General features: G+C 41.0%; 1 protein-coding gene across 1 annotated transcript in view; it reads right to left on the bottom strand.

Annotated features, from left to right (window-relative positions):
* Positions 1–25,005, bottom strand: part of LOC128690043 (stromal interaction molecule homolog) — a 298,076-nt gene that overhangs the window by 259,018 nt on the left and 14,053 nt on the right. Inside the window, exon 2 of the mRNA XM_070088695.1 lies at positions 1,814–1,933. The gene's annotated coding sequence lies outside the window, so the exon portion shown is untranslated. The remainder of the gene's footprint in view (positions 1–1,813; positions 1,934–25,005) is intronic.

Genomic DNA, 25,005 nt, shown 5'->3' on the forward strand with positions numbered 1-25,005 from the left:
TTGTCTGTCCTTGACCAAAGACCACCAGGTTTTGGAGCTCACTCTACCTCATGCTAGCTTTCTTTTTTGTGTCTGCCTCCCACTTAGAGATGGCTCACTTCTGAACTCCACCCATATGCCTACAGGCTTGCCTGTGCAAGTTCCTGTTATAGGTAGTGATATGTCTCATGCCTTTGCCAAGCCTTGCACTTAGCAGTAGCGGTCTCTCTACAATGAAAGCCGAACTAACGCTGATCTGTAGGTTTCATCACATACTCCTGGTGAGGGATGCGTTCTTGTCGTAGATTAAGGATGCGTACAGCGAAGGCACTCGCTTGGTTGTCAACATTACCTTGGAGAAGAGCATTCCAATCAGAGGTGGCGAGCTCAGAGCAAAGGGCTGGCTAGTTTATTCTTTCCCACAGCCAGGTTGTATGTGTGGATTCGTCACCTCATTCTCTCACAACCCTCACTCTCACTTGTTCTCTCACTCCCTCACTCTCTCACTCCCTTGCTCTCTCTCTCTCACTCTCTGGTTTTAGTGACTGTGGGATGTCTTACATCCAGACTCCTCCTCCAAGAACATAGTTTCTTTGTTGTCATCAGTACATATATGTGACATCTTCTTTAAGCAAGGTCCTGATACTGGAAATATTTTTTGTTCTGGATTTTGCCTGAGAAGAAGTATTTTCAATTTCTTTCAATTTCATTTATGGTTCTTATGCTTCCCTTGGCTTTCCTGGATTCTGCATGATGCATTCAGCTTGTGCTCAATGTTTTCAATCTCTCTAATCAATGGAACTTTTCATTTTTCAGGTCTGCAGTTTTTCAGAAGTTCTATAATTCTATATCTTCAACTGTAGAGGGAATGCTTCTCTCTTTCTAACTTGTATCTTCTCTACTTTCTTTCATAATGGTATGTGTCTGGAGCATACTTCTAGCACCATTGAGCTCATCTTGTAAAGACACTGGTTCAAATCAACGTTATTCATATCTTCCAAGCATATTTTAGTAAGGTCATAATTTATTTCATCCCAGTTAATGTTTTTATTGATAAAGTTGGATTTTTTAATACGCCCTCATAATTAATTACGTTTTGCTGCTCAAGACCAGCAAAAATGCAGGTCTGAACCTGAATTAAGTTGTGGTCTGAGTTTGCTGTGTTCAATACCATTATATTCTGTACCAGATCCTCATTACTTGTGAGCACAAGTTCAAAGGTCATTTGAAAATTTATGTCAACTTACTTTTAGCAAGATAGCTATTGAATGATTGATGGCAAATGTGCTTCTTTATCTAGGTCATTTTATGTTAGAGGTACAGTATTACTTGCTTCAAATGGACCTTAATTTAATGATCTCTGGAAACTTGGGACAAAATTTGTAAAATCATTGGTTTGGAAACAACAAAGTCCATTGCTTATAGAATCATCCATTTTTTTATGATGAAAGGGAAACAAGCTCATTTCTGTCACAAATGTCATTACTTAACACCTTCTCCCACCTTCTTTGCCCATGAAATCGAGAATTTACTGACTGTAATGTATTTCTGTGAATGAGGAAAGAATGGGTCAAGAGCAAATAAAAATATATTAGATGTCGAGACTGAGACAAAAAAAAAAAAAAAGAAAACCATACTGTATGTAAAAAAATATACTGTAATTATAAACCTTGATAGAACAAACCTAAGAGGTTACAGTAATGTTATAAAAACTATTTAATGAATCTGCTGAGGATTTTTCAATTATAAAGCTGAACATTTGAATATCTATTCATAAGAAAGTGTCAGGGCACACATTTATAATATATTGTGCTTAAAAATCTTTAAAACTTACCTCTGACTTTTTCCATATGTGCCAAAGTTCACGGACAGATATATATTGATCATTGTTGTAATGGAAGACTTTCTGACGTTTCTCATAGCCTTTAGCATACTGGAGCTCTTCCTTCAGAAACTGCAAGACAGAAATTTAAAATCTGTAGATTTTTGCATTAAAATAAAATACTTTCATAATAAATATAGAGATTTATAAACCTATGAGATATAAAGTACATTGCACTAAATTTTTGTTTTAGCCCTTTGACTGTCGCAACCCCGAATCCTGAAGTGTCACCAGGTGTCGAAAAATTTTTGGAAAAAAAAATATTTTTTCTTATGAAATAAGAGAGAATTTTTTCCCAATGGTAATGACAACAAAAGTACGAAATTTGGTCGAAAACTTATGGAATTACGCCCCCGCGAAGTTAGCGATCTCGGCGATATATGCGCATCGGTGATTTTGCTGACTCCGAGCCCTATTTTTGGCCAATTCCATTGTTCCAGTCGACCAAACTCATAGCTATTTCTTTAGAACTCCAATTTTCTATCAACTTAATACAAGAAACCACCCAATTACCAATTTCAACTACCCAATAAAGTGGACAGAAATTGGCAATTTGGCCAATTTCATGCAAATTAAAAAAGATGCCAATTTCAAAATAAAGTCCAGAATAAACAATGCAGACATTTTTGGTACTAAAATAGCATATCCTCTGTTCATTAGTCATGTCTCCAGGTCCCTCTTATATTAATCTTGCTTTCTATTTTGATTTTTTATTCACACAAAAAATAGAAGATTTACTGTTATGCAGACTACTGCATTATTATAAAAATGGTATAAATAATATCAGTGCACTAGTGAAAGAATATTAGACTCCCCAGCTGACGTGTATTGGACGTGTGGTGTGATTTGCTTACTTTTGAACAATGGTAAAAATCGAACATTTATGCTATTTTGAGCTCAATTTCAAGGACGTTTTTATCGTGAAACTAATCAAAATCATCTCTATTTCTGTAATATGTTCTCCATTCTATCAAATGAGACCAAGAAAAAGAGAATAGAACCATAAATACTACAGGAAAATATATCTCAAAGTAGGCGTTTTAATCCAAAAACATGGTCGGAGTTGTTTTCTCTCATTATGCACTGTGTGCTGCAGGATTTTTTTTATACAGTGCACACTGACCACGCAGACCCATTTCTCACATGTGGGCCTACCAGCTTTCTCCTGCTTGATTTGAAGCCGCTAGAATTATTGAGTACATGTATATATGTATACATCCGAAACACTGGCTCGTATGGCGTATATATATGGCCGAAACAGTCAAAGGGTTAGAAAAATAATGAAACACTGCAATTATAGTGTGATCTTGCTGACTAGAAACACTCAAAATTCAGCAGGTAATTACAATAGCTTCACACTTTTTGCAGGATCAGATTTCACTCTTAAACTGAGTGCACTACATTTTTACATGTACAGTGGACCCCCGCATACCGTTGGCATCACATAATGTTAAATCCGCATACCAATACATTTTATCGCTTAGATTTTGCCTCACATACCGCTAAAAAACCCGCTCAACGCTATTCGTCCGAGACGCGTCTAATGTGCGGCCTGAGCCAGCCTCACATGTTCCGCCAGTGGCATTATTTACAAGCCAGCCTCCACGGTAACATCCAAGCATACAATCGGAACATTTCGTATTATTACAGCATTTTTGGTGACTTTATCTGCAAAATAAGTGACCATGGGCCCCAAGAAAACTTCTAGTGCCAACCCTGTGGTAAAAAGGGTGAGAAATATTATCGAAATACTGTGGTACCATGGTCAACTGCTGATGCTGCTGCTGCTGTTGCACTATCAGCTGCTGCTGCTGCTGCTGTACCACCGTCAGCTGCTGCTGCTGTAGTACCGTCTGCTGCTGCTGTAGCACCGTCTGCTGCTGCTGTAGCACTGTCAGCTGCTGCTGTAGCACTGTCAGCTGCTGCTGCTGCTGTACCACAGTCAGCTGCTGCTGCTGCTGTAGCACCGTCTGCTGCTGCTGTAGCACTGTCAGCTGCTGCTGCTGCTGCTGCTGCTGTAGCACTGTCAGCTGCTGCTGCTGTAGCACCATCAGCTGCTGCTGCTGTAGCACCATCAGCTGCTGCTGCTGTAGCACCATCAGCTGCTGCTGCTGTAGCACCATCAGCTGCTGCTGCTGTAGCACCATCAGCTGCTGCTGCTGTAGCACCATCAGCTGCTGCTGCTGTAGCACCATCAGCTGCTGCTGCTGTAGCACCATCAGCTGCTGCTGCTGTAGCACCATCAGCTGCTGCTGCTGCTGCTGCTGCTGCTGCTGCTGCTGCTGCTGTACCACCGTCAGCTGCTGCTGCTGCTGTAGTACCATCTGCTGCTGCTGTAGCACCATCTGCTGCTGCTGTAGCACTGTCAGCTGCTGTTGTAGCACTGTCAGCTGCTGCTGCTGCTGCTGTAGCACTGTCAGCTGCTGCTGCTGCTGTAACACTGTCTGCTGCTGCTGTAGCACTGTCAGCTGCTGCTGCTGCTGTAGCACCGTCTGCTGCTGCTGTAGCACTGTCAGCTGCTGCTGTAGCACTGTCAGCTGCTGCTGCTGTAGCACTGTCAGCTGCTGCTGCTGCTGCTGTAGCACCGTTGTTGGTGTGGCTTATTGAGAATACCAAGAAACAATTAACCCCAGAGGGTTAGCCACCCAGGATAACCCAAAAAAGTCAGTGTCATCGAAGACTGTCTAACTTATTTCCATTGGGGTCCTTAATCTTGTCTCCCAGGAGGCAACTCACACCAGTCGATTAACACCCAGGTGAACAGGGAAAAATGCCTGGAACTAGTGCTCGTATTGGTGAATTTAAAGCCAGCAGAGGTTGGTTTGAGAGATTTAAGAATCGTAGTGGCATACACAGTGTGATAAGGCCTGTTCTGGAAGAAAATGCCAAACAGGACCTACAGTACTCAGGAGGAAAAGGCACTCCCAGGACACAGTGTCTCATCAGTCATTGCTGCATCTTCAATAAAGGTGTCATTTATTCTTCATTTAGTATAGTAGTACATGCACAATATATATTGTGCATGTACTGCTCTACTATTGTGCATGTATCCTTCTCTTTGTGTTTAGGAAAATGTATATTTCATGTGGTAAAATTTTTTTTTTTCATACTTTCGGGTGTCTTGCACGGATTAATTTGATTTCCATTATTTCTTATGGGGAAAATTCATTCGCATAACGATAATTTTGCATAACAATGAGCTCTCAGGAACGGATTAATATCGTTATGCGGGGGTCCACTGTACTACTACTTGAGCAAGTGGATATGTGATGCAACATCTTGTAGTTTCATGTAAATACAGTAAACCTTTGGTGCCCTAAAATGAGAGGAAAATGAGCAAAGAAAAAAATCAACACCATTTCAATCTTATTTCATTAGTTAGGCAGATTAACCCATCAGGGTCCGTCCCGAAGATCTACAGCTTTGAAGCCAGGATCCAAGCAGTAGATCTATGCCAAAATTCTAGCAGCTTCAAATTTAGAGCGAGAAGGCTGGTAGGCCTATATCTAAGAGAATGGGTCTGCGTGGTCAGTGTGAAGAGTAAACAAAAAATTGGGACACCCACATTGCATTGTGGGAACTTCTTCTCAGTACGCTTTGTTCATCATGCCTGGCGGCAAAGAAGCTCTCACTCCCCGGCAAATTCTGACTCTCCTCTTCCAAAGTTATTGTTCTAATACTGATGGAAGTGGATCTGAAGAGGAATTCTATGAAGAAAGGTTGTTGAGGTGGTTTGTTCATTTAGAGAGAATGGATCAAAGTAGAATGACATGGAGAGCATATAAATCTGTAGGGGAAATAAGGCGGGGCAGGGGTCGTCCTTGAAAGGGAGGGAGGGAGGGGGTAAAGGAGGATTGTGGGCGAGGGGCTTGGACTTTCAGCAAGCATGCATGAGCGTGTTAGATAGGAGTGAATAGAGATGAATGGTTTTTGAGACCTGACGAGCTGTTGGAGTGTGAGCAGGGTAATATTTAGTGAAGGGATTCAAGGAAACCAGTTATTTTTATATAGCCAGACTTGAGTTCTGGAAATGGGAAGTACAATGCCTGCACTTAAGAGAGGTTTGGGATACTGGCAGTTTGGAGGGATGTGTAATAGGACGGTATATATATATATACAATTGGGGCCCTGATATTATATTCTATATGGAGTTAATTATATTAATTCAGGTTACTTTTTATATTGTATCTTTATACAGTGGACCCTCGACCAACGCTGGCATCATCTAATGATAAAATAGCCTAACGATGCATGTCTGCGTAAAAATATTGACTCAACCAATGGTGTAAAACACTCAGATAACATCATTTGCCCCGAATGCGTCCGCCTGCCCATCCAGGCTGAGCACAGCTCAGCTGCCCTGCCTTCAGCTAGTGTGCCATTGTTTAGAAGCCACTGCGGTTGGTTCCATGTGTACTTGCGATACATTTTGCATTATTCCAGTGTTTTTAGTGCTTGTAACTGCTAAATACGCCATCATGGGCCCCAAGAAAGCTTCTAGTGCCAACCCTGTGGTAAAAAGGGTGAGAATTACAAATGAACTGAAGAAAGAGATAATCAAAGTATGAGTGGAGTATGTGTCTCCGAGCTGGCCAGGTTGTATAACAAACCCCAATCAACCATCGCTACTATCTTGGCCAACAGAAAGGCAATCAAGGAAGCTGTTGTTGCGAAAGGTGCAAGTATGTTTTCAAAACAGAGATCACAAATGCTCGAAGATGTTGATAGACTGTTGATGATGTGGATAAACAAAAAACAAATACACCTACCATCCAACTTATGACCTAGCTTGGTTCCGACCAACTGGTCATAAGTCAAAATGGACACAAGTCGAACCTTACTACTGAATATCAACATCACATTTTTGAAATTACTTTATTTTATTGTTTTATTCTGGTATTTCATTTTTTACATTACTTTTTATGCTGTTAGTACTGTGTTTTATACTGTAAGGTTTAGGATAAACGCTGTGTACATCACAAAGAGTTGTTTATTTCCCAGAAATTCGGCATACAAAACACTGTCACAAGTCAAGTGGTTGTATGTCGAGCAGGTCGTAAGTCGGATGGTAGGTGTATCAGGAGATAGTATTTCTCAGTCAATAATATGTGAAAAGGCAAGGCAGTTGCATGATGAATTAATTAAAAAAATGCCTGCAACTAGTGGTGATGTTAGTGAATTTAAGGCCAACAAAGGTTGGTTTGAGAGATTTAACCCTTTCAGGGTCTGTCCCGTAGATCTACGGCTTTACGGTGAGTGTCCAAACCGTAGATCTACGCCATGAGCTCAACTCACTCTGATAAACTGTGAGTGGTACATTTGGGCCTAGATATGAGAGAATACATCTATGTGGTATGTGTGCACCACATAAAACAGATCCTGCAGCACACTGTGTATAATGAGAGAAAAAACTGAAATCATGATTTTTCGATTAAAACAGCGACTTTGCAGTGTTTTTTCGTATGTTTTTTATAGTTGTATTTGCAATTTCTTGGTCTCATTTGATAGAATGGAAGACATATTACAGAAATAGAGATGATTTTGATTGGTTTTAGCAATGGAAATGGCTTGAAACTGAGCTCAAAGTAGCGGAAATGTTAAATTTTTGCCAATATTCAAGAGTAAACAAACGACCTCACACATCTAATACACGTCAGCTGGTGGGTCTAATATACATTCACAAATATGGTGATGATATTTATACAATTATTACAGTATTGCATAACAGTAAATCTTCTATTTTTTGGTGTGAATAAAAATTCATTATGTGAATCAAAAATCAAAATGGAATTTATTTGTAAAGCCTCAAAATGTAACTAATGAACAGAGGAAATGTTAGTTTAGTTCCAGGAATACCTACATTGTTTATTCTCTAGCCTATTTTGAAATTGGAATATTTTGAACTTTGTGTTAAATTGGCCAAATTAACAATTTCCGATCACTTTATTTTGTAGTTGAAACAGTTGATTTGGCGATTTCTTGTGCTCAATCGATAGAATAGAAGTAATACTAGTGAAATAGCTAAGAATTTGGTTGATTGGAATAATGTAATTGGCCTAAAATGGGAGTCAAAGTCGGCAAAATCGCCGACTCTTAAATATCGCTGACACATCAAAATTCGCGAGAGCATAATTTCGTCAATTTTCCACCAAATTTCGTACTTTTTGTTTTATTACCTTCACAAAAAGATTCTCTACGATTTCATAAGAAAAAATAACAAATTTTTTTTTTTTTAAATTCTTGGACACTGGTGCGTGACTTCAGATTTTGGCCTTGGACCCTGAAAGGGTTAAGAATTGTAGTGGCATACACAGTGTGATAAGGCGGGGTGAGGCTGCCAATTCAGACAAAAAAGCTGCTGAAAAATATGTGCAGGAATTCAAGGAGTACACAGACACTGAAAAATTAAAACCCCAACAAGTGTTTAAGTGTGACGAAACAGGCCTGTTTTGAAAGAAAATGCCAAACAGGACCTACATTACACAGGAGGAAAAAGCACTGCCAGGACGCAAGCCTATGAAAAACAGGGTAACTCTCATGTTTTGTAGTAATGCTAGTGGGGATTGCAAAGTGAAACCTCTACTCGTGTATCACTCAAACTCCCAGAGTGTTCAAGAAAAACAATGTCATCAAGGCTAATTTGTGTGTGATGTGGAAGGCAGACAGTAAGGCATGGGTCACTAGGGACATTTTCTATGATTGGTTCTATCATGTGTTTGGCCCAACTGTGAAAAATTACCTCCTGGAAAATAAATTAGACCTCAAGTGCCTTCTGGTATTAGACAATGCTCCTGCTCATCCTTCAGACTTGCCAGAGCAAATTGTGGGGGAGTCAAGCTTCATAAAAGTGAAGTTCTTGCCTCCTAATACCACTCCTCTCCTTCAGAACATGGACCAGCAGGTCATTTCAAATTTCAAAAAACTGTACACCAAAGCAGTTTCAAAAGTGCTTTGAAGTGACCTCAGGCACTCAACTGACCCTTAGAGAGTTTTGGAAAGATCGCTTTAGTATCCTCAATTGCATAAACCTCATAGGTAAGGTTTGAGAGGGAGTGACTAACAGGACCTTGAACTCTGCTTGGAGGACACTGTGGCCAGAATGTGTACAAGAGAGGGATTTTGAAGGGTTTGGGGCTAACCCTGAGGAGCCTATGCCAGTTGTGGAATCTATTGTGGCATTGGGGAAGTCCATGGGGGTTGGATGTTAGTGGGGAGGAAGTGGAAGAGTTGGTGGAGGACGATGATGAAGAACTAACCACTGATGAGCTGCAAGAGCATCTGCAACAGCAAGAGACCACAACTGAGGAAATTGCTTCAGAGGAGGGGAGAGAGAGAGATGGAGGAAGTTGCTTTCTTCAACTATTAAGGAAATCTCTACAAAGTGGATTGACATGCAAATCTTTATGGATGAAAATCACCCTGACACAGCTATTGCAAGCCATGCTGGTGACATTTACAATGACAATGTTGTGCCCCATTTTAGGAAAATCTTAAAGGAATGCCAGGTACAGAGCTCTATGGGCAGATTTTTGGTGCGACAGAGGTCCAGTGACTGTCAAATTGTTCCCAGTGGCATTAAAAAAAGAAGGGAATTAACCCCAGAAAAGAACTTGGTACCTAAAGTCCTTATAGAAGGGGATTCCCCTTCCAAACAATAATACACCTCCATCTCCCCTCCTCCCATCTGATCACTCACTAATAAATCTTCAATAAAGTAAGTGTCATTTATTCTTCATGTAGTATTTACTGTGCATGTATCCTTGTTTTTCTGTGTACGAAAATGTACATGTGAATTTTTTTTTTTTTCATACTTTTGGGCATCTCAAACGGATTAATTGGATTTCCATTATTTCTTATGGGGAAAATTAATTCGGCTAACGATAAATTCGGCTAAGGACAAGCTCTCTGGAACGGATTAATATCATTGGTCAAGGGTCCACTGTATATGCTTCTAAACTTTGTATTTGGGCACCTTTGCAAAAACAGCGATTATGTAAGAATGAGGTGAAAGTGTTGAATGATGAAAGTATTTTCGTTTTGGGGATTTTCTTTCTTTTTGGGTCACCCTGCCTAGGTGGGAGACGGCCGACTTGTTGAAAAAAATAATAACCATGAATAAATATATCTACGAAAAATTGGTAAAAGCTCTTCATAACATCAAAAATGATGAAAAGTTCAGGAAAAGCAAACAGCCTAATTACAGTGAAAAGTTTAAAGACAGTATTACGAACAACAAGACAAGGAAAACTAAATGGCTGAAGATCAGAAAAACAGCAAAACAATAACACAAAAGAAAATGAAAGAAAAGCTAAACAAACAAAGTTTATTTCTTTGCAAGGTTACATTGAGATTATAAAATTACAATAATGGGTTACAGTGCAAAGAGAGCCACTATCATGCCTAGGCATGATACTAAAGAAATTGATCATAGTTTGTTTAAGTTATACAACATCTTTGTTTAATGCAGACAGTAGTCTGATTCTAATTACAATAGTTTCATTAATGAATATTGAAATTAAATTATGGGAATATAACATTGCGAGTTATTGAAAGTAGTTTACAGTATGAGAATGCTACAACTGGGTGTAAGGCAGAATTGTTTTGGGTAGGTATTTATACTACAAAGTAGGATTAATAATTAATTAATTAATTAATAATGAGGAGTTCGAGGACCTTGTTGTATAGCAGGTGTTGTTACCTGGTATTTCATTATGAGTTGTCTGACAACAGACAAACAAAATTCACCATACGGTGGTCTGTTGCCAGTCTTCATTTGGTACATATTATATGCATTGAGCATTGAAATGTCCATGAGATGGAAGAAAAGTTTCATGTACCACTTGTAACTCTTATGAACTCAATCAGCAAAGCCAATCTGCACGTCACATTTGTCAACCAAGCACATGTTTTGTGTATAATCAATCACTGTCGCTGGTTTTCGAATATGTTGATTAGTCATTCTATCAACTTTGCCACTGTCTTGCATTTCATTACGGTGAATGGTTGTCAACAATGTGACATCTCGTTTGTCATGCCACCATAATGCCATGATATCATTGGCAGTAAACACCTGCACCTCATCACCATGAGCACCTGCGTTGAACCTGGGCATATATTTACAATTAGAACGCACTGTGCCACACACATCTGTCTTGTTCACTCACAAGAAATCACTGAGTAAAGGGCTTGTGTACCAGTTATTGGTATATAATGTATGCCCCTTACCAAGATAAGGTGCCATCATGCTTCTCACCACGTCACCTGAGATACCCAATAACATCCTGGTATCTTTCAATGTTTTACATCCCATGTATACAACAATATCCAATACCAGGCCACTGTCACAGTCACAGAGTACAAACAGTTTTATACCAAAGCATTTCCTCTTGCTCAGTATATAGTGCTTGAATGACAGTCTACCTTTGAACAAAATCAAAGACTCGTCAATTACAAGATTCTTGAATGGATAAAAGTACATGTTGAACTTTTGTTTCAGATACATAAAAACATTTCTAATCTTGTATAACCTGTCACTTCTGTCAGGCCTGGTTTTGTCAGAGAAGTGCAACATACGTAACAGTAAAATAAACCTGTTCACTGGGATGATTTCACTGAAGACCGGGGTAGAAATTAGCCGATCTGTGGACCAGTATGCTTTTATATTATGCTTATACACATGAGGCATAAGCATTATTGTTGCAAAAAGCAAATACATTTCTGCAACAGTCGTCTCTTTCCACCGGTGTAGTCTTGACTGTGGTGATATGATCATATTTGCCATGGTGTACTCAAAATACTTGTTACTTTCCCTGACAATAGTTTCCATCAAGGGCTGGTCAAAGAATATCTCAAAGAATTCCAGTTCACTGGCCATGGTTCGAAGGGGACAAGTAGGTAGAATTCCACTTTGAGAGTCATCAACGTGGTGGGGCTTGGAAACAAAATTGGAATTTTGCTGCCAATCCCAGATACAGTTTGCTGGTGGATACTGGACATCATAGGCTGGTTGTGTGGGTAGTTGTGGTTGTGGTGGGCTGGTGGCTGATGCTCCGCTTTGTCCTTGAACTGAGGAGTCAGCAGTGTGGGTCCCAGCCTGGGCTGGCGAGTAATGCATGGCCATGGCACTACCATCACCACTACCACCACCTACTGATGCCTGTGGTCTATCCATGCCAAGTGTAGCCACATCATCCTCACTTTCACTGTCTATTCCTGGTGTAGGGCCACGGAATGTACTCCGGGATGTACTCCGTCCCCTGGGCACTGCATAGGGAACACTACATACCGACCCTTCACTGGTGAATATGTTTCCTCACTATCACTACTCGAATGATTGTCAAGAGCAATAAAATCACAATCCACGTCACTATCATCATCATTACTGAAGTCAGAGGCCTGGCCACGCGAAAATAATAGTTTTCTCTTGCGATGAGGTACAATTGATCGTGACCGAGGCGTGCCCACATCAGAGGTAGAAGGTTGAGGATCGTCAGGGTTTTCTGCACTATTATCGATATCCTGGTCATTCCTTTCGGTCACAAACTGATCAAAGCCAAAGAATTTGTCTTCATTTCCACTTCCATCAGAGTCAGAACTATCAGATAGGAAGAGGAGAGTCCCAATTTGCCTTGGAGTGTGTTGCAACCCCTGAATGGGTTGCAATATATATTATGTATATATATATTACATGTATATTACCTTTTCATATATTTTTATACTGCTTATATTTGCGATAATAGTTAAATTGTGAATATATTGCTTTATATTATTATTATTTGACTTAGTTAAATTTTGTTAGGTAGGATGTAACATATTATGTGCTCAGTTCAGGTCTTGATTGTCTAACTACTGTAATTATCGCTCTTTGCTCGTTATTCTGCTGGCTTCTATTGCTGAGCTGCAGCTGTCCACGGAGCTATCACGTGATCGAGGGGGGGGGTCCTCACCTTGCCTGAAGTATTCAGTCTGGTCTAGACTCGCTTGGTGGTTGGACATGTTCCAGACAAGAAGTGCCTAAATCTCCCTTATAGGCCCTTGTTGGAAGATTGTCTCTGTCTCATTATTATTGTTGTTAGTTCTGGAGAGACTGTTCATAGAACATTGTATAGACTGAGTGATTTTCGACGTTGTACTGAGGTTGTGTGTCGCATAGACACTCTGAGTAACTCAAGTCCCGAGCTGTAGCTTCTGACCTAACTTGTACTGGTATCTGTGTACTATCACAGTTGGTGATTTTCTTATGCTGAACTTAGATTCAGTATTAGGGGAGTTTTATGACTTTTGTGGAGGATCTGCTGATGGTCCCTACTTAGTGTCGTTATATTATCTCCTTGATCCTGATTGTGTCACAGTTGCTTGTTATATTGCTATTGGGCTTAGCATTCTTTTTATTGTTCAAGCAGACTGTTCTGATAGCCAGTTGGTCAAGAAGTTAGTTTATTTGAGGACTTTGTCAGTCACTTGTTTAAGTTGAGTCGAGTCGTGAGACATAGCGAACTACTTAGAGCACTTACACACAAACTTACTTGTACATATTTGTAATATCTTATTAAATGTTAATGTACCAGACGGTACTTAAGAATTATAAATGTGATATGTGCTTTCAGCACAATACTACTGTACATGAGAGAAGTGATTAATATTATTTTGATTACTGTGATTAATTTAATTTAATTAGATATACGCCTAGACAATTTAATAAATTTATTAAATTTTAATTTCTCTAGTTAGTAGCCTACCAGTTGTAATCCTGAAGCACTATTGAATCATACTGAATTCTAATGGATAATTGGACAAGGATACTGACTAATTAAACCATACCCCGGCTGGGATTGAACCCGTGGTCAGAGAGTCTCAAAACTCCAGCCCGTCACGTTAGCCACTAGACCAGCCAGCCACAATAAGATTCGTCCAACTAGGTATATTTCTACACCATAGGAAGGTTAGCACAGGCACCACTGTGACCACAAATGCAAGTTTTTACAGACGAATCTCCAGCTAGCATGGCCGTGACGAACTCTAGCTCAAGTCCCTTCACTGCCGTCAACATGACTCACGAAATCGTAATGACACGATTGCAAACAAACCATACCCCGGCCGGGATTGAACCCGCGGTCAGACAGTCTCGAAACTCCAGCCCGTCGCGTTAGCCACTAGACCAGCCAGCCACAATAAGATTCGTCCAACTAGGTATATTTCTACACCATAGGAAGGTTAACACAGGCACCACTGTGACTCTCTGACCACGGGTTCAATCCCGGCCGGGGTATGGTTTGTTTGCAATTGTGTCATTACGATTTCGTGAGTCATGTTGACGGCAGTGATGGGACTTGAGCTAGAGTTCGTCATGGCCACGCTAGCTGGAGATTCGTCTGTAAAAACTTGCATTTGTGGTCACAGTGGTGCCTGTGCTAACCTTCCTATGGTGTAGAAATATACCTAGTTGGATGAATCTTATTGTGACTGGCTGGTCTAGTGGCTAACGCGACGGGCTGGAGTTTTGAGACTCTCTGACCGCGGGTTCAATCCCGGCCGGGGTATGGTTTGTTTGCAATCGTGTCATTACGATTTCGTGAGTCATACTGTCTAATTGTTACGAAAACCCATTAACAGGCTGGATGCTAGAAGGGCAGTCCTTTTTAGTATTAACTGGAGATCTAAGCTTTTAGAATCGTGTTTTTTGTAACAAATGGGGGCCTGTCCGGGAGCTCTTGATCCAAGATGTTGGAGAAATTGCCTAGTTTGACATACTAGTAACTATGATCAAACACTTTGAGTACTTTCCTAATCTGAAGACTTTGAGTTTAGTCTTGTAGAACATACTAGGTGGATGTATGTACATGACTGAGTCTCTTGATCCAAGGAGACATAAATACTGTTAATGAGCTCTAGCTCTAAGACAACCAACACTAAAATTCCTATTAGGATTATAGTTTCCCATAATCACTCTCTCGTAGTACATTTATTTTCGTGATGTATGCCAAAGCAAAACAGTTAATTGATACTCTGACTTTGTCTGAGTTAAGTACATTCAAACTTCAGACGTGTTGGCGAGTAGCCAAATATCTCGGTGTGACATATAATAGGAATTACACCGCAGAAACTGTCAGAGCGTTAATTAAAGATATATTGTTTCCTGCTCTTACAGAGATGTCTGATTATGGTTCAGATTCAGAAAGCCTAGTGTCACAATTAGGAAGTATGACTATTTGATGAAGAAAGAGCAACTACGGCAGAAGTGTCTGAGCCTAGTGAACCTCCGCTCACGCCTTCCCGCCTCACTGACACAATAGTACAGAGTATAGCTGGTAGTATGACTCAGCCTCATACTAGTACAGTGTATGCTACACCTAAGGACTGTCCAGACCACGTTAGATTCCTTACTCCTCCATTACCCACTGGTCCGATCTCTCAGGAACAGTTTGAGAGGTTTGAACGCCTCATTATGTTGCAGACTGCACAAATAGAGGCACAGAGGAAATTAAACGAAGAAGATTTCCAGAGAGAAAATGTTCGTCTGGGAAGACAACAGACTAATAGATCACAGGACACATTTAATGTGCAGAAAGCTGCATCCATGGTTCCTAAGTTTTTTGAGAGTGACTTAGACACCTATTTTGATGTGTTTGAGAACCAGGCACGTGCTATGAACTGGCCATGTAAGCACTGGGCTACCTTGTTGCACACAGCTTTGACAGGAAGAGCTCAAACTTGTACTGCTGCTTTCCCATTTGCTAAGTACATTAGTTATGACGCTGTCAAACAAACTATTCTAGAGACATATAACTTGTTACCTGTAAGTTACCAAAGCGCATTTCGTACGTTACAACGACGACAAGATCAAACTTGTGTAGAGTTTGCTCATGAGAAAAAAGTTGCATTTGAGAGGTGGTGTAGGTCTGCCAAGTGCAACAACTATGACAGCCTTGTTCAGTTGTTACTACACGAAGAGTTTAACAACCGTATGTCTGCTGACATACAAGAATATCTGATCGATCATACTACCTCGGATATTCCGGAATCTGCAGCATTAGCAGACAATTACGAGATTTTTCACAAACTTGTACGTACTAAAAAACACAGAAACAAGGTAACTAAAAGTTGTCCTAGAAGTTGGCAACCTAAATCAGCTGCTCATTGCCGGCCTGATGTACCTGCTACTGTAACTTCTTGTACCTTTACCAGGAAAACTCACAATCCTGTATCTGTCTGTGGCTAGACAGAAATCTGATATCGAGAAGAAGAAAGTTAAATGTACCTATTGTAACAGAAAAGGACATGCTAGAGAGTATTGCTATAAGTTAGAAAGAGATACGAGAAGCAGTCATGCGGCTGGCGCCCCTGCTCAAGTCGTATCTTCTTCCGAGCAACAAAGGCACCAAAATCCTAGTAATACCTCTGATCCTACTGTTTTAGATAATGTTACTCAGGATAGATGACTAGCGTCAGAGAGTGTATCTGACGAAAAGATTTATTCAGCGATGAGTCCTTACTTTTCGAGAGGTAAAGTAGGATTTGACGAATCACATCTAACTGAGATAATTACTTTCAGAGACGCTGGCAGTTATCTCATCTTATTAAGAAAAGATGTACTGACCATAACTGACGATACCTATACCAAGATAGATGTATTGTTAGAAGCCTATGGTGGGGCTGTTATAAAAGTACCTCTTCACAAAATATACATTGAAACAAGCTATTATACTGGTTATATTTCAGTGGGTATATCCAGTGGTGTATTTCCCATCAGGTCAGTGGACTTGTTGATAGGGAACGATATCCTTCATGCTGGTATATGTAAAGAACCACTTATGATTGATAATAACACTGATGATAATTATGCCATTGAAGCTTGTAGAGAGAAGCCTATTTTATTTCCTCTCAGTGCAATTACTAGAGCTATGTCAAAGATACAACAACCATCCTTGTCTCCTGTTGAGTTAGTGGATGACAATGATTTGGGCTTGAATATGTTGTTTAGTGATGCTCTGCGCCCAGGGTCATTAACACCAACTCCCCCGTGTTATCAACCTAGTCAGGACACAACTGACGTTAAATTTCTAACTCATGATGATTTAATCAAGGATCAGTTTGTTGATCAGTCACTGGAAAGACAGAGATATAGCAGTTACTGAGAGTGAAGCAAAGGATCTCGATAATTGTTACTATTATAGTAATGGTGTACTGATGGAGAAAAATACATGTAAGTTGTCAGCTGTTAGTGTTTCCACCACAGTCAAGCATCTCGTAGTGTTACCAGTTACATTTTGCTCACAATAGTCCCATAGGACATTTGGGTGTCAAGAAGACATTCAGTAAACTGGCAAAACATTTTACTTGGCCAAAGATGAAGGAAACAGTAGCTGATCATGCGCGACGTTGCCACGTGTGTCAAGTGACAGGCAAGCCAGCACACACTCCTCCACCTGCACCTCTCATTCCTATCACCGTGGATGGTGAACCATTCTCACGTCTTATAATTGATTGTGTTGGTCCTTTGCCTAGAACCAAACTAGGAAACCAATACTTATTTACTATCATGGACGCTGCAACATGCTATCCCGAAGCTATTCCTATGAAAAAAATTAATGCTCGTGCTATTGTGAGAGCGCTGATGAAATTTTTCTCCCAGGTTGGATTGCCACGAGAGAAACAATCAGATCAGGGACCTGACTTCACTTCTAAGATCTTTCGAGAAGCATTATCCCACCTAGGAATAAAGTCTGTACTTTCAACCAGTTATCATCCACAGTCACAAGGTGCTACAGAGAGATTTCATCAGACACTGAAGTCCATGATGAGAGCTTATTGTGAATATTTTTCTAGAGACTGGGATGAGGGTATACCTTTTCTTCTGTTCGCTATGAGAGAAAGTGAGCAAGAAAGTCTCGGATTTAGTCCATTTGAATTAATATTCGGACACCAAGTGCGTGGTCCTCTCACAGTGTTAAAAGACGTGTGGACAGGAAAATCAAATCCATCACTGAGCACATCACCTTCATTAATGCAGCAACATTTGACAGCTGCTAGAGAGCTAGCTTCGAAAAACCTAGTTTCAGCCCAAGCTAGAATGAAAACATTATGACAAGCGTGCTGTCTCTCGCTCTTTTAAAGCAGGAGATAAGGTGATGGCTCGGAAATTAGTACCAGGTCATGCTCTACAAGCCAGGTATGATGGTCCCCTGGAAGTAGTGAAAAGGCTTAGTGACGTAAATTATTTGGTACGTACGCCTGGGAAAAAGAAATCTAATCATGTGTACCATGTTAACCAGCTTAAGACATACTACGCTAGTCCTCTACCTACTACATCTATTCTTCCTAGGACAGAGGAAGAAAACGTCAGTCTACCTGACATCTCTAGAGGTATAGAGGTGCGTTTAGAAAATTCAGTGACTCTACAATCACTAGACAATTTTCTTAGTAATCTTGGAATTCATAAAGCTGGTGATATTAAAAACACTATTTTGCATTTCCCTGAATTGTTCAGCGATGTTCCTAAACGTTGTACTCTGGGTGTACATGACGATGTACAGGGAGCATCACCCATTAAGCAATCTCCATATAGAATGAGTCCAACGAAGCATAAAGCATTGAGAGAAGAGGTTGATTTTCTGTTATCTCCCGGACAGGCCCCCCATTTGTTACAAAAAACGCGATTCTAAAAGCTTAGAGATCTCCAGTGAATACTAGAAAGGACTGCCCTTCTAGCATCCAGCCTGTTACTGGGTTTTCGTAACAATTAGTCAGTATCCTTGTCCAATTATCCATTAGAATTCAGTATGATTCAATATTGCTTCAGGATTACAACTGGTAGGCTACTAACTTAATTAATAAATTTATTAAATTTTAATTTCTCTAGTTAGTAGCCTACCAGTTGTAATCCTGAAGCAATATTGAATCATACTGAATTCTAATGGATAACTGGACAAGGATACTGACTAATTGTTACGAAAACCCAGTAACAGGCTGGATGCTAGAAGGGCAGTCCTTTCTAGTATTCACTGGAGATCTCTAAGCTTTTAGAATCGCGTTTTTTGTAACAAATGGGGGCCTGTCCGGGAGATAACAGAAAATCAACCTCTTCTCTCAATGCTTTATGCTTCGTTGGACTCATTCTATATGGAGATTGCTTAATGGGTGATGCAGCCGTGAATGGGTTGACATTATTTATACAATTATTGCAATAAGGAATAACAGTAAATCTTATATTTTTTGTGTGAATAAAAATTACAAATTTATATAATAATAATAATAATAATTACTGTTCTAAATACTGTTCACTTATATGTTTCACTGTAAACACCTGGTCCATACACCCCCTAGGAAAGGTAGGGGGTGTGTGGACCAGGTGTTTACAGTGAAACATATAAGTGAACAGTATTTAGATAAGGCTAAAGAGGTCTTTGTGGCATTTATGGATTTGGAAAAGGCATATGACAGGGTGGATAGGGGGGCAATGTGGCAGATGTTGCAGCTGTATGGTGTAGGAGGTAGGTTACTGAAAGCAGTGAAGAGTTTTTACAAGGATAGTGAGGCTCAAGTTAGAGTATGTAGGAAAGAGGGAAATTATTTCCCAGTAAAAGTAGGCCTTAGACAAGGATGTGTGATGTCACCGTGGATGTTTAATATATTTACAGATGGGGTTGTAAGAGAAGTAAATGCGAGGGTCTTGGCAAGAGGCGTGGAGTTAAAAGATAAAGAATCACACAAAGTGGGAGTTGTCACAGTTGCTCTTTGCTGATGACACTGTGCTCTTGGGAGATTCTGAAGAGAAGTTGCAGAGATTGGTGGATGAATTTGGTAGGGTGTGCAAAAGAAGAAAATTGAAAGTGAATACAGGAAAGAGTAAGGTTATGAGGATAACAAAAAGATTAGGTGATGAAAGATTGGATATCAGATTGGAGGGAAAGAGTATGGAGGAGGTGAATGTATTCAGATATTTGGGAGTGGACGTGTCAGCGGATGGGTCTATGAAAGAGGAGGTGAATCATAGAATTGATGAGGGGAAAAGGGTGACTGGTACACTTAGGAGTCTGTGGAGACAAAGAACTTTGTCCTTGGAGGCAAAGAGGGGAATGTATAAGAGTATAGTTTTACCAATGCTCTTATATGGGTGTGAAGCATGGGTGATGAATGTTGCAGCGAGGAGAAGGCTGGAGGCAGTGGAGATGTCATGTCTGAGGGCAATGTGTGGTGTGAATATACATGTAATGCAGAGAATTCGTAGGTATCTTTATTTCGAAACGTTTCGCCTACACAGTAGGCTTCATCAGTCGAGTACAGAAAAGTTGATAGAAGCAGAAGAGACTTGAAGACGATGTAATCAGTGCGTGTGTCTGTGTGTGTGTGTGTGTGTGTGTGTGTGTGTGTGTGTGTGTGTGTGTGTGTGTGTGTGTGTGTGTGTGTGTGTTATTTACCATTTTGTCCTAGGCACATGTCGATTAGACACTAGGCCTGTTGTAGGTGTGTGTGTGTGTGTGTGTGTGTGTTACCATTTTGTCCTAGGCACATGTCGATTAGACACTAGGCCTGTTGTAGGTGTGTAGGTGTGTAGGTGTGTGTGTGTGTGTGTGTGTGTGTGTGTGTGTGTGTGTGTGTGTGTGTGTGTGTGTGTGTGTGTGTGTGTGTGTGTGTTAGTTACCATTTTGTCCTAGGCACATGTCGATTAGACACTAGGCCTGTTGTAGGTGTGTGTGTGTGTGTGTGTGTGTGTTAGTTACCATTTTGTCCTAGGCACATGTCGATTAGACACTAGGCCTGTTGTAGGTGTGTAGGTGTGTAGGTGTAGGTGTGTGTGTGTGTGTGTGTGTGTGTGTGTGTGTGTGTGTGTGTGTGTGTGTGTGTGTGTGTGTGTGTGTGTGTGTGTGTGTGTGTGTGTGTGTGTGTGTGTGTGTGTACTCACCTAGTTCTCACCTAGTTGAGGCTGCAGGGGTCGAGTCCAAGCTCCTGGCCCCGCCTCTTCACTGGTCGCTACTAGGTCACTCTCCCTGAACCATGAGCTTTATCGTACCTCTGCTTAAAGCTATGTATGGATCCTGACTCCACTACATCGCTTCCCAAACTATTCCACTTCCTGACTACTCTGTGGCTGAAGAAATACTTCCTAACATCCCTTTGATTCATCTGTGTCTTCAACTTCCAACTGTGTCCCCTTGTTACTGTGTCCAGTCTCTGGAACATCCTGTCTTTGTCCACCTTGTCAATTCCTCTCAGTATTTTGTAAGTCGTTATCATGTCCCCCCTATCTCTCCTGTCCTCCAGTGTCGTCAGGTTGATTTCCCTTAACCTCTCCTCATAGGACATACCTCTTAGCTCTGGGACTAGTCTTGTTGCAAACCTTTGCATTTTCTCTAGTTTCTTTACATGCTTGGCTAGGTGTGGGTTCCAAACTGGTGCCGCATACTCCAATATGGGCCTAACGTACACGGTGTACAGGGTCCTGAACGATTCCTTATTAAGATGTCGGAATGCTGTTCTGCGGTTTGCCAGGCGCCCATATGCTGCGGCAGTTATTTGGTTGATGTGCGCTTCAGGAGATGTGCCTGGTGTTATACTCACCCCAAGATCTTTTTCCTTGAGTGATGTTTGTAGTCTCTGACCCCCTAGACTGTACTCCATCTGCGGTCTTCTTTGCCCTTCCCCAATCCTCATGACTTTGCACTTGGTGGGATTGAACTCCAGGAGCCAGTTGCTGGACCAGGTCCAGCAACTGGTCTTCGATCGAATGAACTCTTCTCATCAACTTCACGTCATCTGCAAACAGTGACACCTCGGAGTTTATTCCTTCCGTCATGTCGTTCACAAATACCAGAAACAGCACTGGTCCTAGGACTGATCCCTGTGGGACCCCGCTGGTCACAGGTGCCCACTCTGACACCTCGCCTCGTACCATTACCCGCTGTCTTCCTGACAAGTATTCCCTGATCCATTGCAGTGCCTTCCCTGTTATTCCTGCTTGGTCCTCCAGTTTTTGCACTAATCTCTTGTGTGGTACTGTGTCAAATGCCTTCTTGCAGTCTAAGAAAATGCAATCCACCCACCCCTCTCTCTCTTGTCTTACTGCTGTCACCATGTCATAGAACTCCAGTAGGTTTGTGACACAGGATTTCCCGTCTCTGAAACCATGTTGTCTGCTGGTGATGAGATCATTCCTTTCTAGATGTTCCACCATTCTTCTCCTGACAATCTTTTCCATGATTTTGCATGCTATACATGTCAGTGACACTGGTCTGTAGTTTAGTGCTTCATGTCTGTCTCCTTTTTTAAAGATTGGTACCACATTTGCTGTCTTCCATGCCTCAGGCAATCTCCCTGTTTCGATAGATGTATTGAATATTGTTGTTAGGGGTACACATAGCGCCTCTGCTCCCTCTCTCAGGACCCATGGAGAGATGTTATCTGGCCCCATTGCCTTTGAGGTATCTAGCTCACTCAGAAGCCTCTTCACTTCCTCAGTTGTGTGTACTGTGTCCAGCACATGGTGGTGTACCCCACCTCTCCGTCTTTCTGGAGCCCCTTCTGTCTCCTCTGTGAACACTTCTTTGAATCTCTTGTTGAGTTCCTCACATACTTCACTGTCATTTCTTGTTGTCTCTCCTCCTTCCTTCCTTAGCCTGATTACTTGGTCCTTGACGGTTGTTTTCTTCCTGATGTGGCTGTATAACAGCTTCGGGTCAGATTTGGCTTTTGCTGCTATGTCGTTTTCATATTGACGTTGGGCCTCCCTTCTTATCTGTGCATATTCGTTTCTGGCTCTACGACTGCTCTCCTTATTATCCTGGGTCCTTTGCCTTCTATATTTCTTGCATTCCCTAGCACACTTGGTTTTTGCCTCCTTGCATCTTTGAGTGAACCATGGGCTCATCCTGGCTTTTTCATTATTCCTGTTACCCTTGGGTACAAACCTCTCCTCAGCCTCCTTGCACATTGTGACTACATATTCCATCATCTCATTAACTGGTTTCCCTGCCATTTCTCTGTCCCACTGAACCTCATTCAGGAAGTTCCTCATTCCTGTGTAGTCCCCTTTCCTGTAGTTTGGTTTCATTCGTCCTGGCCTTCCTGCTTCCCCCTCCACTTGTAGCTCTACTGTGTATTCGAAGCTCAAAACCACATGATCGCTGGCCCCAAGGGGTCTTTCATATGTGATGTCCTCAATATCTGCACTACTCAAGGTGAATACTAAGTCCAGTCTTGCTGGTTCATCCTCTCCTCTCTCTCTTGTAGTGTCCCTTACGTGTTGGTACATGAAGTTTTCCAGTACCACCTCCATCATCTTAGCCCTCCATGTATCTTGGCCCCCATGTAGCTCCAAGTTCTCCCATTCGATCTCCTTGTGGTTAAAGTCGCCCATGATCAGGAGCTTTGCCCTGCATGTATGAGCTCTTCTGGCCACTGCAGCCAGTGTGTCAACCATCGCTCTATTGCTCTCGTCATACTCTTGCCTTGGCCTCCTGCTGTTCTGTGGTGGGTTATACATCACTGCAATTATCACCTTGGGACCTCCAGAGTGATAGGACCTTAGCATATTTCATATCTCCTTCCTTCCTGTTCAGCCTCTCAGCTTCATATGGTGTGTCTTCTCTGGTCACTACCCCTGAGACTTGCTTCAGCCTGTTTACCTCAAATTCTAGGACCTTTACCCTGGCTACTGTGTGTGTGTGTGTGTGTCGTGTTTCTCCCCTTCAAGTACCCCCCTATTCTCTGAAAATCTCGTCCATGTCTTCTCCCCCTATTTCCGTGATGTGCCGTCTTTCAGTATGTCATGTGTGTACTCACCTATTTGTACTCACCTATTTGTGGTTGCAGGGGTCGAGTCATAGCTCCTGGCTATGTGTGTGTGTGTGTGTGTGTGTGTGTGTGTGTGTGTGTGTGTGTGTGTGTGTGTGTGTGTGCGCGCGCACGCGCGCGCACGTGTGTATGTGTGCCCCCACTTCTAAGTATTCATACTGCTAATAAATATCAGTAGTAATACCCGTATTTCTAAAACTACCAACAGTGATTCTAGCACTTATCACTTCTACTTATAAAACACAGAAAGTAATTAGGTTGTAAAATTTAGCTTGTCTCAGCTTCTAGGAGTGTCTGACGTCACCCTCATTAGGCTTCCCCTCGCTAGGCTGCTCCTCGCTAGTCAACACTATCTTCACCTTATCTATGCTATTTCTGCTCTAATTCTGGTAATAACTTGCAGGAGTGTGTGACCAGTATCTAACAGTGATGCAAGACCAGGATTCAGAACCCCCAAAACAACCCCAACAGGTGAGTGATACTTAAGCTGGCAGTGATGCGATGACAAGTTGCCAGATGCTATTAATTTGTGTATTTTATCCTGTCAATTTAAATCTAATTATACTCTAATTCTTGTAAACAACTTATATAAGACCTTAGTGCAATTACAATTGAGAGTCTTGTTCCTTTATTATATTATTAGATTAATCACAGTTTTACTCTAGCTCATTCTAGCTCAATACATAGTCAATACCAAATTCACTATATTAGACCATAGTGCAATTACTAGTGAGAGACTGGTGCTACTTTTAATTTGTATTTTTATATTATTAGATTAAATTCAGTTGTACCATAGCTCATTCTACCTCAAGACATAGTCAATACCAAATTCACTATATTAGACCATAGTGCAATTACTAGTGAGAGACTAGTGCTATTTTTAATTTGTACTTTTATATTATTAGATTAAACCTATTGTACTTTAGCTCACTCTAGCTCAAAACATAGACTCCACAAAAGTCATTATTAGACCTTAGTGCAATTACAAGTGAGAGTCTTGTTCTATTTTTAATTTGTATTTTTATATTACTAGTTTATACCAAGTTGTACTTTAGTTCATTCCAGCACAACACACAGACAACATCAACTTCATTATGTGTAGTAGTGACTATACCCTACATGACCAAAATACTCTAACTATATACTTGTCCAAACTTCCAACCACTACAGATATCAGTAGTAGAACTCAACACACAACTCAGGATATAAATAACCATAATTTTAAACCTAGAAGATGATTGATCACGTTGACCCTGATCTAAACCTCCATAATCTGACACCCAATCAAAACCTATTGGAAAGTAACTGCCTTTATTACACAGCATCACAAGCCACCACTATCCTAAACAATGCTA

The sequence above is a fragment of the Cherax quadricarinatus genome, chromosome 25, assembly GCF_038502225.1.
Source record: "Cherax quadricarinatus isolate ZL_2023a chromosome 25, ASM3850222v1, whole genome shotgun sequence".
NCBI lineage: Eukaryota > Metazoa > Arthropoda > Malacostraca > Decapoda > Parastacidae > Cherax > Cherax quadricarinatus.